Source organism: Eriocheir sinensis, chromosome 37, assembly GCF_024679095.1.
Source record: "Eriocheir sinensis breed Jianghai 21 chromosome 37, ASM2467909v1, whole genome shotgun sequence".
NCBI classification, from domain to species: domain Eukaryota; kingdom Metazoa; phylum Arthropoda; class Malacostraca; order Decapoda; family Varunidae; genus Eriocheir; species Eriocheir sinensis.
This window is the reverse complement of record NC_066545.1, coordinates 8,719,071-8,734,132: the sequence shown is the minus strand read 5'-3', so window position 1 is coordinate 8,734,132 and position 15,062 is coordinate 8,719,071. Positions and strand designations below refer to the sequence as shown.

The 15,062-nt window shown below is 43.5% G+C and overlaps 1 protein-coding gene across 2 annotated transcripts in view; it reads left to right on the top strand.

Moving 5' to 3' along the window:
• The first annotated feature begins 14,337 nt into the window (after positions 1–14,337).
• Positions 14,338–15,062, top strand: part of LOC127008179 (nectin-3-like protein) — a 68,132-nt gene continuing 67,407 nt past the window's right edge. Inside the window, exons 1-2 of one of the 2 annotated variants that reach the window (XM_050879860.1) lie at positions 14,338–14,581; positions 14,770–15,062. The exon at positions 14,770–15,062 is cut by the window's right edge and continues 69 nt beyond it. The gene's annotated coding sequence lies outside the window, so the exon portion shown is untranslated. Of the gene's footprint in view, positions 14,582–14,760 lie in introns of both variants that reach the window. The other variant, XM_050879859.1, reaches the window with a different exon arrangement.

The window sequence follows — 15,062 nt, the reverse complement described above, 5'->3', positions numbered from 1 at the left end:
TCGCCAGGGCCCAAAATATTGCCTTTCAGACGTATGGAGGTAAAGGGAGTCAAGACCACAGCTGATTGGAACGACGGGGGGCAGGCAGGCAAAGGTACAAAGCAAGGAGAGGAAGAGGAAGAAGGAAGCGGGAATAGTGAAGAGAGAGAGGGAAAGAGAGTGAGTGAGAGGATATGAGTGAAAGGTGGAAAGTTAAATGGATTGTAAGGGAAAGAAAGAAAAAAGAAGGAAATGAAATAAGTAACAGATCGGAGGAAGGGAGAAAATGAAAAGAGGAATATTTATGAAGGGAGAGGAAGCAAGGAAGGGATATTAGCAAAGAGAAAGGGAGAAGAAATGAAGAAGTATAAGATGTGATGAATCAAATAACAGAAAGAAGAGGAAATAATAATGTGTAAGAAACGGAGAGAAGAAAGGATGAATAAGGGGTTAGGAGATGCAGGTAAAAGAAAAGAGGAATGAAGTAGAAATTGAAAGAAAAATGGAGCAATCGTAATAATCACATCGATGAAAAAAATCTCAGAAAATGCAAAATATAAGGCATTGGAAACTACTTGTGTCCAGATGTGATCACTTAACAAAGCAAACAGTCGTGATTTATTTACAAGCCACCTACTTACGGATTTATTAGCGCGCCCCACGGATGTTCATCTTTCATTCACTTAATTACAGAGACGGTGAATAATGAAGCTGACTAACACTGCTTTGACTTCTTATATACACTTTACTTATATCATTTAAGCATTTTGTCCATGTTTCTCTTCTTTTTTCCTTTCATCTTGTTTCTCCTTTTCTTTTCTCTTCTCTTCTCTTCTCTTCTCTTCTCTTCTCTTGTCTTCTCTTGTCTTGTCTTGTCTTGTCTTGTCTTCTCTCCTCTTCTTTTTTTCTCCTCTTCTCTTCTCCTCAAACTCTTCTCTTCCCTTTTATTTCACTTAACATCTACTTCTTTTTCTCATCCTGTGGCTAAAAGATTGTGAACTGAAATCGCTATCTTCGCCGACTTAATCATTCTCCCTGCAATCTTTTCTGGGATTCCGCCTCTCTCTCATATTTAGAAGCAACAACTGGTGTGGCTTCGTTTTTTTTTTTTAACATTGGTCTGCCTCTAAGCTAAAAGAAATTAGTTTTATCCACCGCTACCAGTCAAGGATTAACTATTTATATGACGGCTTCCAGATTGATTGAGTTTTCTTCTAGTTTGTCTCGGGTATTGATCGGAACGTTTGTCTATTTTTCAAGCTGTCTGTCTGTCTGTTCATTTGCTGGTGTGTTTGCGTGTTCACTGTTTGTCTGCCTACTTGTTTGTCTCCCCGTCTACCTGTTTATCTATCTACCTGTTTCCTAGTTTACTTATTTGGTTGCCTGCGTTTCTGTTTTTCATGCTGTATGTTCGTCCGTCCGTCTACTTGTTTGTCTGCCTGTCTACCGATCACCTGCCTATCTGTCTATCTCTTTATCTATCTGTTTGTTTACTCTTTCACTTATCTGCCTGTCTGTTTGTCTTTACTCCTGCGCTCCACCCCCCAAAAATCACATCTCCATCAACTCATCTCCGCCCTACCCTGTGTGTGTGTGTGTGTGTGTGTGTGTGTGTGTGTGTGTGTGTGTGTGTGTGTGTGTGTGTGTGTGTGTGTGTCTGTGTGCGTGTGCGTGTGTGTGTGTGTGTGTGTGTGTGTGTGTGGTAAGCAGCCGACGCTCGTAATAAACTTGAGGCGCCGCTGATGAAAGTGATCCCCGCGGGGCCTGATGAGGGAGCAGCGACGCCAGGTTGAGGTCACGACTTATATCCCTCTCGTCCTCTTCCTCGCCCTCCTCATCCTCATTTCATTCTTGTCATCTCCTTTCTTCTCCTTCTTCTCCATCTTCTTTCTTCACCTTCATTGTCTCCTCCAGCTTCTTTTTCTTTTCCTCTTTTTATTCTTAGATTGATATGTTTTTTTTCGTTTAGTTTCTTCTTTCTCTTCATTTTCTTTTGTGGACTAATGATTTTTACTTAGTTTTACTTTATTTCTTCTTCTTTATTATTATCATCCTTACTCGTCTTTTTTTATGTTTCCTTCTTTTCTTCCTGTTTTCTTTTTTTTTTCTTTTTTCTTCTTGTTCTTCGTGTTTTTGTTCTTGTTTTTGTTTTTCTTCTTCTTCTTCTTCTTCTTCTTCTTCTTCATACTTCCACCTCCTCCTCTTTCTCTTTCTCCTCCACTCATTACCGTTATTCAGTGGGCATCTACAAGTCTGGGTTGTGAATAATTGAACAGTCGATCGTTCTCTTATTTCACTCTCCCGATTATTTTGCCTTTTTTCTTTAATACTCCAATTTTTAGTAAAGAAAATGTGAAAATACACTGAGCAGTTAAAAATATATTAAAATTTGCTCTTCTTCCATTAAAGCTTTCAGTGAACGAAAACAAACCTTAAAATAAAACAAATAAAGTAAATAAAACACACAAAAGCTTGAAAAAGAAACACTAGAGTAAAATATAACAACTAAGCACATTAAAACGGTGCGAAAAATACAATGAATATTAAAAAAAAGATCATAAAAAGTAGAAGAGTAAACGAAAAATCTCATTATAACAAAACATAAAAGAAGATTAAAATACTTTCTCCTCTCCTACTTAAATGACGACACTCTACCCCATCCCTTTGCACCTAACCAATGTATACCACAACACCCATTCCCTCTTCACCCCCCTCACTGTACCACCAACCCTACCTCCCTTCCCCGTCATCACTACTACACCCAAAAGCTGCCTACCTGTGTATGTTACCGCGTGTGCTTTATCGCTGCTACTCGCCCTCCCTAACAAGCTGCTCCATCTACAGGCGGCCTTTGAAGTAGACGAAGGCAAGATGGTAATAGAAAAATCAGCGTTCAAGGTTACATTCTTCACCACTGGTCTCTGGCGTGGGGAGGGGTCAGCAGGGGAGGGGATGTGTGTGTGGGGTTAGTACGTGTGTGTGAGAGTGTGTGTGTGTGTGTGTGTGTGTGTGTGTGTGTGTGTGTGTTTAGAAAATGTGCTGAGAGTGAAAATAAATGATAGAAGACTGAAAGAAAAAGACGCACAAAAAATATGGATACAGACAGATTGATTCCAAAATATAAATGAACACAGAAAGATCGCAAAAAAAAAAGAAAGATAAGGGGAAAAAAGAAGGTATTAAAACCATCAAACAAAAAACTGAAGATAAAAACTACATAATCCTGGAAAATAGAAATGAATAAAAAAATATCAGAAACAGACACAAACAAAAAGCCCCACCAAACAACAAAAAGTTACACGATTTAAAGAGAAAAGAAAACAGAGAGAGACACAGCTTCAGGAAACAAAGGGACCCTCTCAACATACAAAAAAATAAACGGACGAACAGACCTACAAACAGACAGCCAAACGAGACCTCCCACAGGACGCGTTCCCTTCAAGGTCTGGGACACGAAATGAAGGAAAAGATACCAAAGTACCTCCTGCCACGGCTAACTTTGGCCCCAAACAAGAGGAAAGTGACAGAAACAACAACATGGGAAACTCTCTCTCTCTCTCGGGACAGATCACATCCCGACCCAGGAAAAGAGAATAAATATATACAGTTTTTTACTTTTACTTTTTTTTTTTGCAGTGAATTCCCTTCCTCGGTGTTTTCCTGTTTTTGAAGGCCATTGCTGTGCTCATTTTCAAACAGAACCTTTACTAAAAACAATCTGATCCCATTGTTTCTGTGAACAAATATATCTAATTATTTTTTTCTACTTACTGATTTACATTTTTATGAATTACAAATTATCTTTTGATGGTAAATCTCCCGTTTTCAGTGCACCTCACAGCGCCTCTTCAATGTGTAGCTGTAATTTTTTTTTGTCTCATTATCAGAACATTATAATAACTGTATTGTGTTTAGCCGTAAAGGCAGGAATTTCTTTTGATCTAAATTAAAGTTATGTAATAATGATGCGTTTACTATGCTGCTCAGAGTCCAGGATATCGGTAAAAATAAAGCTAGAATTATCAACATTATCGAGTGTTTAATGCTCCTACACTCTTGGTGACACAGAATGGTACGTATACAACTCAAACGAGGAAAAGTAAAGCTAAGACTAATGGAAAAAAAGTAGAAGAACCATAAAATAAAGAGTACCAATTTTATACTTTGCTTTGTATTGCCAAACATTCGCAGTACGTCTGTGTACTTTACTATTTTTTCTTTTTCTCCACTTTCACGAAGAATTATCGAGACTGTTTTCATGTGTGTGTGTGTGCCTGTGTGTGTGTGTGTGTGTGTGTGTGTGTGTGTGTGTGTGTGTGTGTGTGTGTGTGTGTGTGTGTGTGACCTGTGTGTGTGTGTGTGTGTGTGTGTGTGTGTGTGTGTGTGTGTGTGTGTGTGTGTGTGTGTGTGTGTGTGTGTGTGTGATTCACCCTCCTCGAGTGGCCCTCAGAGTCCCAATACTTGTCTGTGCCTTGATTTTTTTTCTTTTCCGAAGTCACTTGAGAGAGAGAGAGAGAGAGAGAGAGAGAGAGAGAGAGAGAGAGAGAGAGAGAGAGAGAGAGAGAGAGAGAGAGAGAGAGAGAGAGAGAGAGAGAGAGAGAGAGAGAGAGAGAGAGAGAGAGAGAGAGAGAGAGAGAGAGAGAGAGAGAGAGAGAGAAGGAAAGAAAGAGATACAGCATCACAGAGAATAATGAAAACAGTTACAGAAAGAAAGGTCAGAAAAAGCCAAAAGAAAAAAGACAAAGCTAAAAGGCCAAGAAACTGAAAATAAGAAGTTGAACCCTTTTCCTTGTTTTAGTGAATAGACAAGAAAACCTCCCTGTAGCTTGCTAAGGCCCATTTGCCGGCATCCTCAGGGAATCCTTGAGGGCCGGGGAGGGAGGAAAATAAACGGAAGAATGGAGAAAATAGAAAAGGGGAGGGAAGGTAAAAGAGAAAGGCTTCACGGAAATTGACACTTGCAAGACTCAGGACGTGGGTGTTCTTTGGTGTGTGTGTGTGTGTGTGTGTGTGTGTGTGTGTGTGTGTGTGTGTGTGTGTGTGTGTGTGTGTGTGTGTGTGTGTGTGTGTGTGTGTGTGTGTGTGTGTGTGTGTGTTCGATTACGTACCACATTCAAATCCTCTTTTTATCCTTACATTCCTTACTAAAACTCGGTATTCTCAAATATATCAAATGCAGTTTTACAAAGCATTTCATCACTAGAAGAAAAAGAATTACTACGTATCGCCAGCACGAAATTCAAATGAAAATCACGAGGAAGGAAAATTTTCTTGCACCATATCCAAGAAAGTCAGTGAAAGGTTGGTAAAGGTCAGAAATAATCAAGGCGATCATCGATGTTTTCTAGTCAAATCACCGGTGTTACAGAGGGTGAATTGCTCGGAAGCCTCTCTACCCCTCGCCTTGACTACCTCTGATTATCACCCTCCGAGGACAAGTACACCACTTCACCCTGCTTAATAACCACAGAATGACCGGTTCCAAAGTTTCGTCCTCGACAGTGACGAGGAGCCAGGTAAGAAACTCTACCCGTTCCACCACAGTACCTCGTCGTCATAAATAAACGCTAACGGTGACTCAAGGCTGGCCTGTATTTCTGCTTCTCGAGATTCAGCGATGTGTAAAGAGGAAAATCAGGAGGCTCTGATAAGTTGTGAGGAGAATTCCCACTAGTTTTGGTGGTTATCGCAAGAATCACGTGAACACTGCAGACACGATAAATCATGAGTTGGTGAGACTTTGCAGTTTTATACTTCTATCTTCTTTTTATGTCAGTATTCCAAGGATTTCTTTCCTTTAGATGGCAATGTTTTAAGAAAAACCTATTATAGGTTGTAAACAGCAAAAGCACCTCAGCCTCCTGACAAAAGAAGAGTATATACATTATTATTTAAGTATGCCAGGAAGGTAGCGTTATAATATGGGATCTGAACACTCATACATACGTACATATTCGCATACAAATTCATACATATACATACATGGAATAGTCATCGTGACTGTCAGGTGAAAAAATTGAGAGCAGTCACGAAAAAGAAAGAAAGACAAACCAGAGGCATGCATAGAAACTTTGCTGACATGCAAGATAGATTCATGTATACATAACACACACACACACACACACACACACACACACACACACACACACACACACAGTGACATATGCACGCACAATGACACATATATACATACTAGCAATACTAATACTAAAAAGAAATATATGGCAAAAAAGATGAGTTAGGGAAGGGGTAGTAGTAGGGGGAGGGGGGGGGGTGGCGATGGGTATATAAAAAAAAAGTCTACATTGAGTATCTTTTTGAAGGGCTCGCGGTCGACGGCTTTCAGATTGCGGTAAACGAGGCGCCTTAATGAGGGGCTTGGCGGGGCTGACCTTCGTTAACCCGTCGAGTGAGTTCCGTTTTTTTATACATATATTTCATACATGTATTTCATTTGAGTTAAATGTGTGCAGGAGTCCTCTCGGCGCTCCCGTCTGCTTACCTGTCCACCTGTCTTCCTGTCTGTTTGCCTGCCTCATTTCCATTCTCTAGCTGGCCGTCTATTTTCATATCTTATGTCTGTCTGTCTTAATGCTACTCTGTCTTCCCTTTCTATCTGATTGTCTTTTTCACTCCATTACTTGTCGTCCTTTCTGTCTGTCTACCTGTTTTTCTGGGTCTTTGCCTGGCCACTTCTCTCCCTTTTTTCTGTCTCTCTCAATTTCTGTCAGTCAGATTATTCGTTTCCGTTTCTTTTTATCTCTACCTATTTGTCATTCCTAGTCTACCCTCCTCCCCACTCCTCTCTGAATACTGATAAAAACTACCTATCCTTCTCAGCGGACTCATTTTATATTTCAGTGGCGTTATGTTCCCTTGTCGGCCATTGGAAGACAGTAATGTTACAGATGAAAAACGCTGGGTAGTTTGTGTGATTTACTTTTGGGATAACGAATACAGTGATGGGGCACACACAATTGGAAGGATCAAGATAATAAATGGGTAAGAACGTACACACATCGCATGGTAAATAGCAGGCTCTCCTTCGCAGTCACCGAGGACAATACATTTTCTTTAAAGTTACTATCCCCTACCTTTATAACTTGCTCCCGTACCTCCTTATTACTTATAGATGCGATATTTCTTCTATCCCAACTGCTACGTCCCCCATGCTAGAACACACACACACACACACACACACACACACACACACACACACACACACACACACACACACCCATATACACTCGTAACGGGACTAATGACAGAAAAATCCACGAACGGGACCTGAAAATGAGTTTGGGATTTGCTTAACTACAGGATGATTGCTGTCCTCCTCTCTCTCTCTCTCTCTCTCTCTCTCTCTCTCTCTCTCTCTCTCACTATGGCGCCACCACCTCGGTCTGGCCGCCGCGGGGCCGTGTACATGGTCGGCGCCCTTGAGGCCACTGCAACGTGTCCCGCCTCAGGGTAATTCCTTCCTGAAACACGAGACGCCTCTAGCATGACTCGAAGAGGAAGAGGAGGAGGAGGAGGAGGAGGAGAAGCATGAAGGGAAAGTGGAGCAGGAGGGTTGAGGAGAAATAACAGGAGAAAGAGGAATGTGGGTTGAACAGAAGTGGGGTTTCCAAGAGGAATAGGTGGAGAAAGAGCAAGGGTGAAATGTAACAGAAAGAAGGGAAGACGCAAAAAATTAGAGGAGCAGAGGGAGGATCCACAAGAAAAGCATTTGGAGGTTGGAAGAAGACGAAATGGAGCCAGCAATATGAGGGAGGCGATATGAGTTGTCAGCGTGTGGGCTGTCCTGATGCCCACCGATCGACCCGGACTCTAGATTCTCTCTAAAAGAGGATCAAAGATGAGGTGCAGGTGCAGTATGAGCATGATGGCGCCACTATAAACACCTGCCTGCGACATGACGGGCTTGAGCCGACCACTAGGTCCCACCAAGAAAACCTACCAGCGCTACAGGCGAAACGTAAAAAGAAAGGAAGAGGAATAGGAAGAGGAAGAGCAAGAGAGGATATAAAATGAGGAAGAACATGGGAAGTTGGCAGAGCAGGATTTCGAGGAGGAGGAATAGGAGGAGGAAAAGGAAGAGGAGTGGACAAGAGGGGAACATGTACAGGGAAGGGTTCGAGAAATGACGATGGAGACAAAAGAAAGGAAGATACTGACAATAAAAAAGGGGGAAAATAATCGTATAAAAAGACAAAAAAAAAACATAAAAACGGTCGTGCAGAGCTTAAGTCCATGGGTCGACCCACATAAAATCCTTCATAAAAGCGATAACCTCTCAAGAGACAAACATTTCCCTCTTTTTCAGCGGCCAGGGCTCCCGAGTGGCGGTGAAATACCCGAAAAAGAATATAAATGACCACCGCTGACCAAAATACTTTATGACACGGAGGGGCCACACGCGCGAGCCGCCAGGAGAGTGAAGGCAAGTCAGGTGGGAGACACGTTAATTCCCGCCACCCGCCGCGCTCATCTCTTCCTCCTGAGGCATAAATCCCTTCCTCGGCGTCAGTAATCCCCAGCCTCCGAGAGAAGTAAAGCAGCACCGCAGAGTTTTTCATACCATTGCTCTTTGCCAGCCTCCAGAATCCAGCTCCCTCTTTTTATATTCTTTTTTGTCTATAACAACATAACGTAACAAGAGAAAATATAACCATCCACCAACAACAGACTTTTATATTTTCTTATGGTAAAGGGCACATAATATTATGGCTCAAAAATAAAAAAAAATCCACAATAAAAGCTCCTCCGACGATGATATGACAAAATGAAGAGGTTGTATTTTGACAGAATTTGAACATCATGAGTGAGTGGAAAGTTTAGTGACAGTTTATAACCAGTTAGGAATCAATTTTGGGTGCATTATTTATCATCGATTTCGGCTTGCTGAGTATAATGAAAACAGGCTTTGAATACCCTTAGACTTTTCAACAAAACCTCCAAGCGTTCACAAGGTATATGATTTCCACCTCATGGACGAGACTAATATACACGAACACCTGGTAATTGAGGCCGTGGCTGCAGACGCCTCCCAATTAGACGTCTTCTCCGTTAGCGCCTTAGATGTGCTTACGTCACATGTTATCTAAGCAGAGGAGTTAAAGCATGAGATGAAGAGAGAGAGAGAGAGAGAGAGAGAGAGAGAGAGAGAGAGAGAGAGAGAGAGAGAGAGAGAGAGAGAGAGAGAGAGAGAGAGAGAGAGAGAGAGAGAGAGAGAGAGAGAGAGAGAGAGAGAGAGAGAGAGAGAGAGAGAGAGAGAGAGAGAGAGAGAGAGAGAGAGAGAGAGAGAGAGAGAGAGAGAGAGAGAGAGAGAGAGAGAGAGAGAGAGAGAGAGAGAGAGAGAGAGAGAGAGAGAGAGAGAGAGAGAGAGAGAGAGAGAGAGAGAGAGAGAGAGAGAGAGAGAGAGAGAGAGAGAGAGAGAGAGAGAGAGTGCTAATCTGGGAAGACAAGACCGGCGCCCTGATCAGGAGGAAACCATCCCCCTGCCCAATCGACCTTCGGCGGGGCACGTTGATTAGCTGCTCGGCTGATCCTCGTTCGATCCCCAGAGATGACCTGCCGCCCTGCATCACCTGCCTGAAGCGGCTCAGCACCTTCCCTACTGACTCTCTCTTCCCATCTCCTCTCTTCGTCTCCTCTCAGCTCCTCTCTTCCTCCCTTAACACCCCAGCATCTCCCCCCTGACTCCGCCCAGCTACTCCTTCCGCCGTCTTCCTCATCCACCTCCTCATCCCCTCCTCCCGCCCCATGTTTAGCTCCTCCTTCCTCCTCCCGCCGCCAGCATTCTTTACCTCTTCTTCTTCTCCTCCTCTCGGTCCCCATCACTTCCTCTAACCCTCTTCTCAGATTCCCTGCCTCCTCCTCCTCCACCTCCTTCTGCTTCCCGCCCCCAATACTTCCTCCAACCCTTTCCTCGCCTCGCTCAATGCATGTTAAGGCTCTGTAATCCCTCGTTTTTCCGTGTTCAGGCTTCGTCCGTCCCTTGCTGTTCGTTAATACAATCCGTGAAGTAATTTTCCCCATTTACCAGAACGAGGCGATACAAAGCGTGCGATATTTTATGCCGCAAATGGTTGAACTGAGATAATCGACTGTGGATTTCGTTCTTATCTGAGAGTCAGGACTAGTCTCGCAAAGCACACATGTTATCTCAAAGTACATCGTAAGAGAAACACAAAGAAGGGAGGGAATGTACTTCACGGCATTCACATTTTAGTAAGTTTAATCTAGTGTAAACAAAGGGAAGGTCTCCAGCAGGAGCAGTTCAGTAAAGACAGTGATGAAGTAATGGATAAAAAGATTCTCTGGCGCTATTTTCAATCATCTATTCACGTTAACTTCGAAATCAAAACCTGCCCACGCCCAACAACCATCAGAAACATCAATCTTTTCATAGCAATCACCAGTCATATCATCTAAGTGGTACAAAAGGCAGAGATGATCGTAAATTGGTCAATGTTACGCACTTAACGAGGAAGGCGAGGAGCGTTTGTGCTAAGTTAATAAGAATACAGTAAACAATAGAGTAAACAATTCCCTCACTCATCCGCTTATGACTCAAGGGGTTTCGGCGGCACTGAAGCTACACATTTGCTCACTACCTACATGATGTCTCCTTCCCTTCCTCGACACATATGACATCCGTGAAAGTTGATGCATGAAAGAAAAAGAGAATAAGAAATACGACAAAAACATCAAGCCGCAAAAGAAAACAGACACCTTCCATACTGCTGTCTACTACCCACTGATAAATATTCAAATGATAGGGTGAGGCGAATGTCTTTCAGTATATAAAAAAAATATATAATCCTCCGTCCTTCTGTATCTGCATAATACTCGGATATATTGATACTTAATATTTCCGCAGAGAAAGAGATAGAGGAATGGATAGTGATGGGACTGGTGGATAGGAAAATGGATAGTCAAGGGAATGGTGGATAGGGGAAGGGATAGTGAAGGGACTGGTGGATAGGGGAAGGGATAGTGAAGGGACTGGTGGATAGGGGAAGGGATAGTGAAGGAAAATGGTGGATAGGGGAAGGGATGGTGAGGGGGCTGGTGGATAGAGGAAGGGATGGTGATGGAACTGGTGGATGGGGGAAGGGTTGATGATTAGACTGGTGGATAAGGAAAGCGTTGGTGGTGGGACTGGTGGATAGAGGAAGGGATAGTGATGGAACTGGTGGATAGGGGAGGGTTGGTGATGGGACTGGTGGATAGAGGAAGGGATAGTGATGGAACTGGTGGATAGGGGAAGGGAGAGTGATGGGACTGGTGGATAGGGAAAGGGATACTGATGGGACTGGTGGATAAGGAATGAGTGTGGGATGGGACGTTCAATTTCCCTATTTACTGTCTTTTCAAATGATGATTGGAGAGGATAATACAATGTGAAAAAAAAATATATGTATGATGACGCTTGATATAGTTCTTTATACTGCAATCCTTTACGTTTGAATATGATGCACAGGTGGGATGATACAATATGAAAAAATCGACTCATCACCAACTCTGTCAGCATGCGTCATAGAGAGAACAAAATAAAAGAAACAAATTTACTAATACTTCACAAGATATTAGTCACTTGCTATACACTAAACAGGGAAGAAAACAGTGTGTGTGTGTGTGTGTGTGTGTGTGTGTGTGTGTGTGTGTGTGTGTGTGTGTGTGTGTGTGTGTGTGTGTGTGTGTGTGTGTGTGTGTGTGTGTGTGTGTGTGTGTGTGTGTGTGTGTGTGTGTGTGTGTGTGTGTGTGTGTGTGTTGCCGTGACGCCTTCAATAGCTAGGGAGAATTTCGAAAGTCCGGTCTCTTTCAAAGTTTAGAAAGTCTGTCTCAACTGAGCTGCAAGTGGTTTCTTTTTTTCTCTCTCTCTCCAAGACGAATATGCCGCGAAGACATGTTTTCCACTTGCCTTGTTTACTTCAGTCAGTCTAACACGTAATCAGCCATCCATTCAACCATGTAGTCAGTCAATTAGCCGGCCGTGTAGCCAACCAGCCATCCAGCCCCGTAGTCAACCAGTCAGCCAGTCAACCTTATAGCCATCCAGCCATCTAACCAGCCTACCAATTATCCATCCATCCAACCAGCCAGTCAACTATCTATCCATCTATCAAGTCAGCCAGCCAGCCAAGTAGCCAAGCAGCCAGTCAGCTATGCACGTTGCCCCTTTCAGCTGCTCCTTCCCGCCACTCCCTCCACGTAGCGCCTCCACATGTTAATTAGGAGCAAAGCGTTTACCCAACACCTGCACCAGCGATCAACACCACCTTCAAATTGCCATAACGCAGAATTACAACCATTAACACTCCTTTATAGATTATGGCGTCATTTTCTCGCTTACATTTTCGGAGGTACGCATGTGTGGAAAAGGAATGAATGTTTTTTTTTTCGATTTTGATGTCATTATTTCTTGTTCATCTTAGGTATGTTAAGTGTTGAGGAGGATTTAGTATGTTCCTGTTAATTTTGTTGTATTTGTTCCTTTTATATCCATGGAAGCATACAGGTTTTGAGATTCATTACTTATATACTTTCTTTTTTTACTTTGCTATATAACATCCCCGGGTTGAACATGTTTTAAGTTGCATTTAATTAACACGCTCTCTCTTTTCACTTTTTTTTTACACATACTTCATCGTTTCTTTGTTCTACATCACCGAGACACACACACACACACACACACACACACACACACACACACACACACACACACACACACACACACACACACACACACACACACACACACACACACACACACACACACACACACACACAAACACAAAGTTCACATCCTCGGATATACACATGTTTTGAATTTCATATAAGACTTACTACATTTTTTTTTTTCGAGGCATCCCACACTCAATCATGCTGCTCTTTCTCTCCCTCGCCGCCGCCGCCGCACGCTTTCTCCTCTGATATAAACGCTAATTATCCTTCTCAGCGTGTTCATAATTGGCAGCTTAGCCGGCAATCCCGCGTCTGTAAGTTTTAATGAGAACAGCCCGTGGCGCGGCCCCGCCATCACTCCTACCGCGGCTAATTACACCGGCGCCAATTTATATTTCGAGTGTAATTACAATCCCCAACTGGCGGGACGAGGCCGGAACATGCATCGCTTTCTCCGACGTGCCGCTCCCCGCGCAGATTGATTCACGCGTAATGCCTCAAGATTTACAGCGGGGTGTGCGAAATAATAAGTGTTTTTTTGTGAGTGCGTGTGTGTGGGTTACTGCAACGTTTATGAATATCAAATCGCTCGGAAGTAGTACTCAAGTATCCCAATCCTCATCCTTGACTCGTCAAAACTAAAATTTCAATATCCTCACGTCATTAGGGCATTTTCAAAGTAGGCATCTAAAAAGATGATTATTAGTTTGTTGATAGCAAATCCCTTTTCTCTGCTCACAGGAAACAGGATTAAAAGTCTTCATTAGACGGTTAATATTGAAAAGTTGGCATTAGATTGATTTGGATTTGAACCTACAGGAACAGAAAAAAGGTAAATACACTTCGAATTACTTCTATGGAAAATGGTGACAAATCAAATGAGTAAAATAGCTTCTCGGTTGTATAACATATTTTCTGTTGTGAAATACGTAAGCTTGAGAAATCAACAAGATTCTTACTTTTACCTGAGGCTTCAACAGGTGAAGAAACAGTGTATCATACTTTATCTCTTTCTCTACTGCAGCGAGAGAGTGATCTTATCAAAGTGAAGACTGACTCTACAGGCAAAAGAAAAGGGAATGAAGAACAGAAACAAAGAATGGAAAGAGAGAAAAAGGACGAGGGAGCAGAATCGAGCTAAATCAATAAAACCAATTGATACGCCTGACTAACGTATTCACGCATGACGAAAATTACCCATCAGACGCCGCGCTCAAGTCATCGCCGCAGGGACAAAAATTGAGATTAAACTGCCAATTTTCCAAGACGGGGCATCATCACCACCACCACCACCACCACCACCACATCTATCACCACCACAACGTGCTTCAGAAGGTGTTAGCAGGGCACTGAGCAGGAGGGTGAGAACTAACGTATCAGCTTATTAAAGAGGAGGGAATGGAGGACGGTGAAGAAGGGATAGGGTGTGAGGAACAGGTAGGTAGAGGATGTGAAGACACAAGGAGGAGGTGGAGGAGGAAGAAAAGGAGGAGGAGGAGGAGGAGGAGGAGGAGGAGGAGGAGGAGGAGGAGGAGGAGGAGGAGGAGGAGGAGGAGGGCGGAGGCGAGGCGACTGGGAGGAGTTAAGAAGAGATGAAAACTGGAGGAGAAGTGGGAGGAGCCGACCCGGGGCTGGAGAGGTAGAGAAAGAGAGAGGGAGAGGGCGGGAGGAGTGGTGCTGCTGGAGAGGGAGTGGTGGCGGTGGCGGCGGCGGCGGCGGGGCTGGAGGACAGGCAGTGGCAGTCAGTAGGTGGACAGGATCCGTATGAGGCGTATCGCTGCCTCGCGCCTTAGATGGGCCGCCACGAGCCTGCCTGCCTGCTTACCTGTCTGCCCCACGCGCCGTCCACCTGCCTGTCTAGACCACACAGGCTCCCACGGAATACACTCCACACCCTGGCGGCGCCACAGTGAATGACACGCGATATTAAGAACTGTCGCTAAAGAGATACTTAGTGACGACTTCAAATTTTACATCACTAATTTCTATAATTTTTTTATCTCCCTTTCCGGGTTTATTTTTTGCCGGCTAAAGAAAACCTCTTAGTGACACTTAGTAGTTTTTGTATATAATTATTATTTTTACTAGTTTTCTTAGCTAAACCGGACTGAATATAGAGAAAAAAGGTTTATGGAGACGGCTCGGTGGACTTACAGCCATGAATAAGACTAAACCCCCGGGCAAAAGAGGAGGGCGAGTGAGGGAGTGAGGGGGAAGAAGGAAGTAGGAAGAAGAGAGAAAGGAGGAGAAGGAGGAGGCGGAGGTGGAGAAGGAGGAGAGGGGGAAGTGTTGAGGAGGGAAGGGAGCTAAGACAAACTGAGACAAACCCCTCCCTTCACCTCCCCCAACGCAACCTAACCTAAAGAGGGGAAAAGAAGATCCGTTGAGGG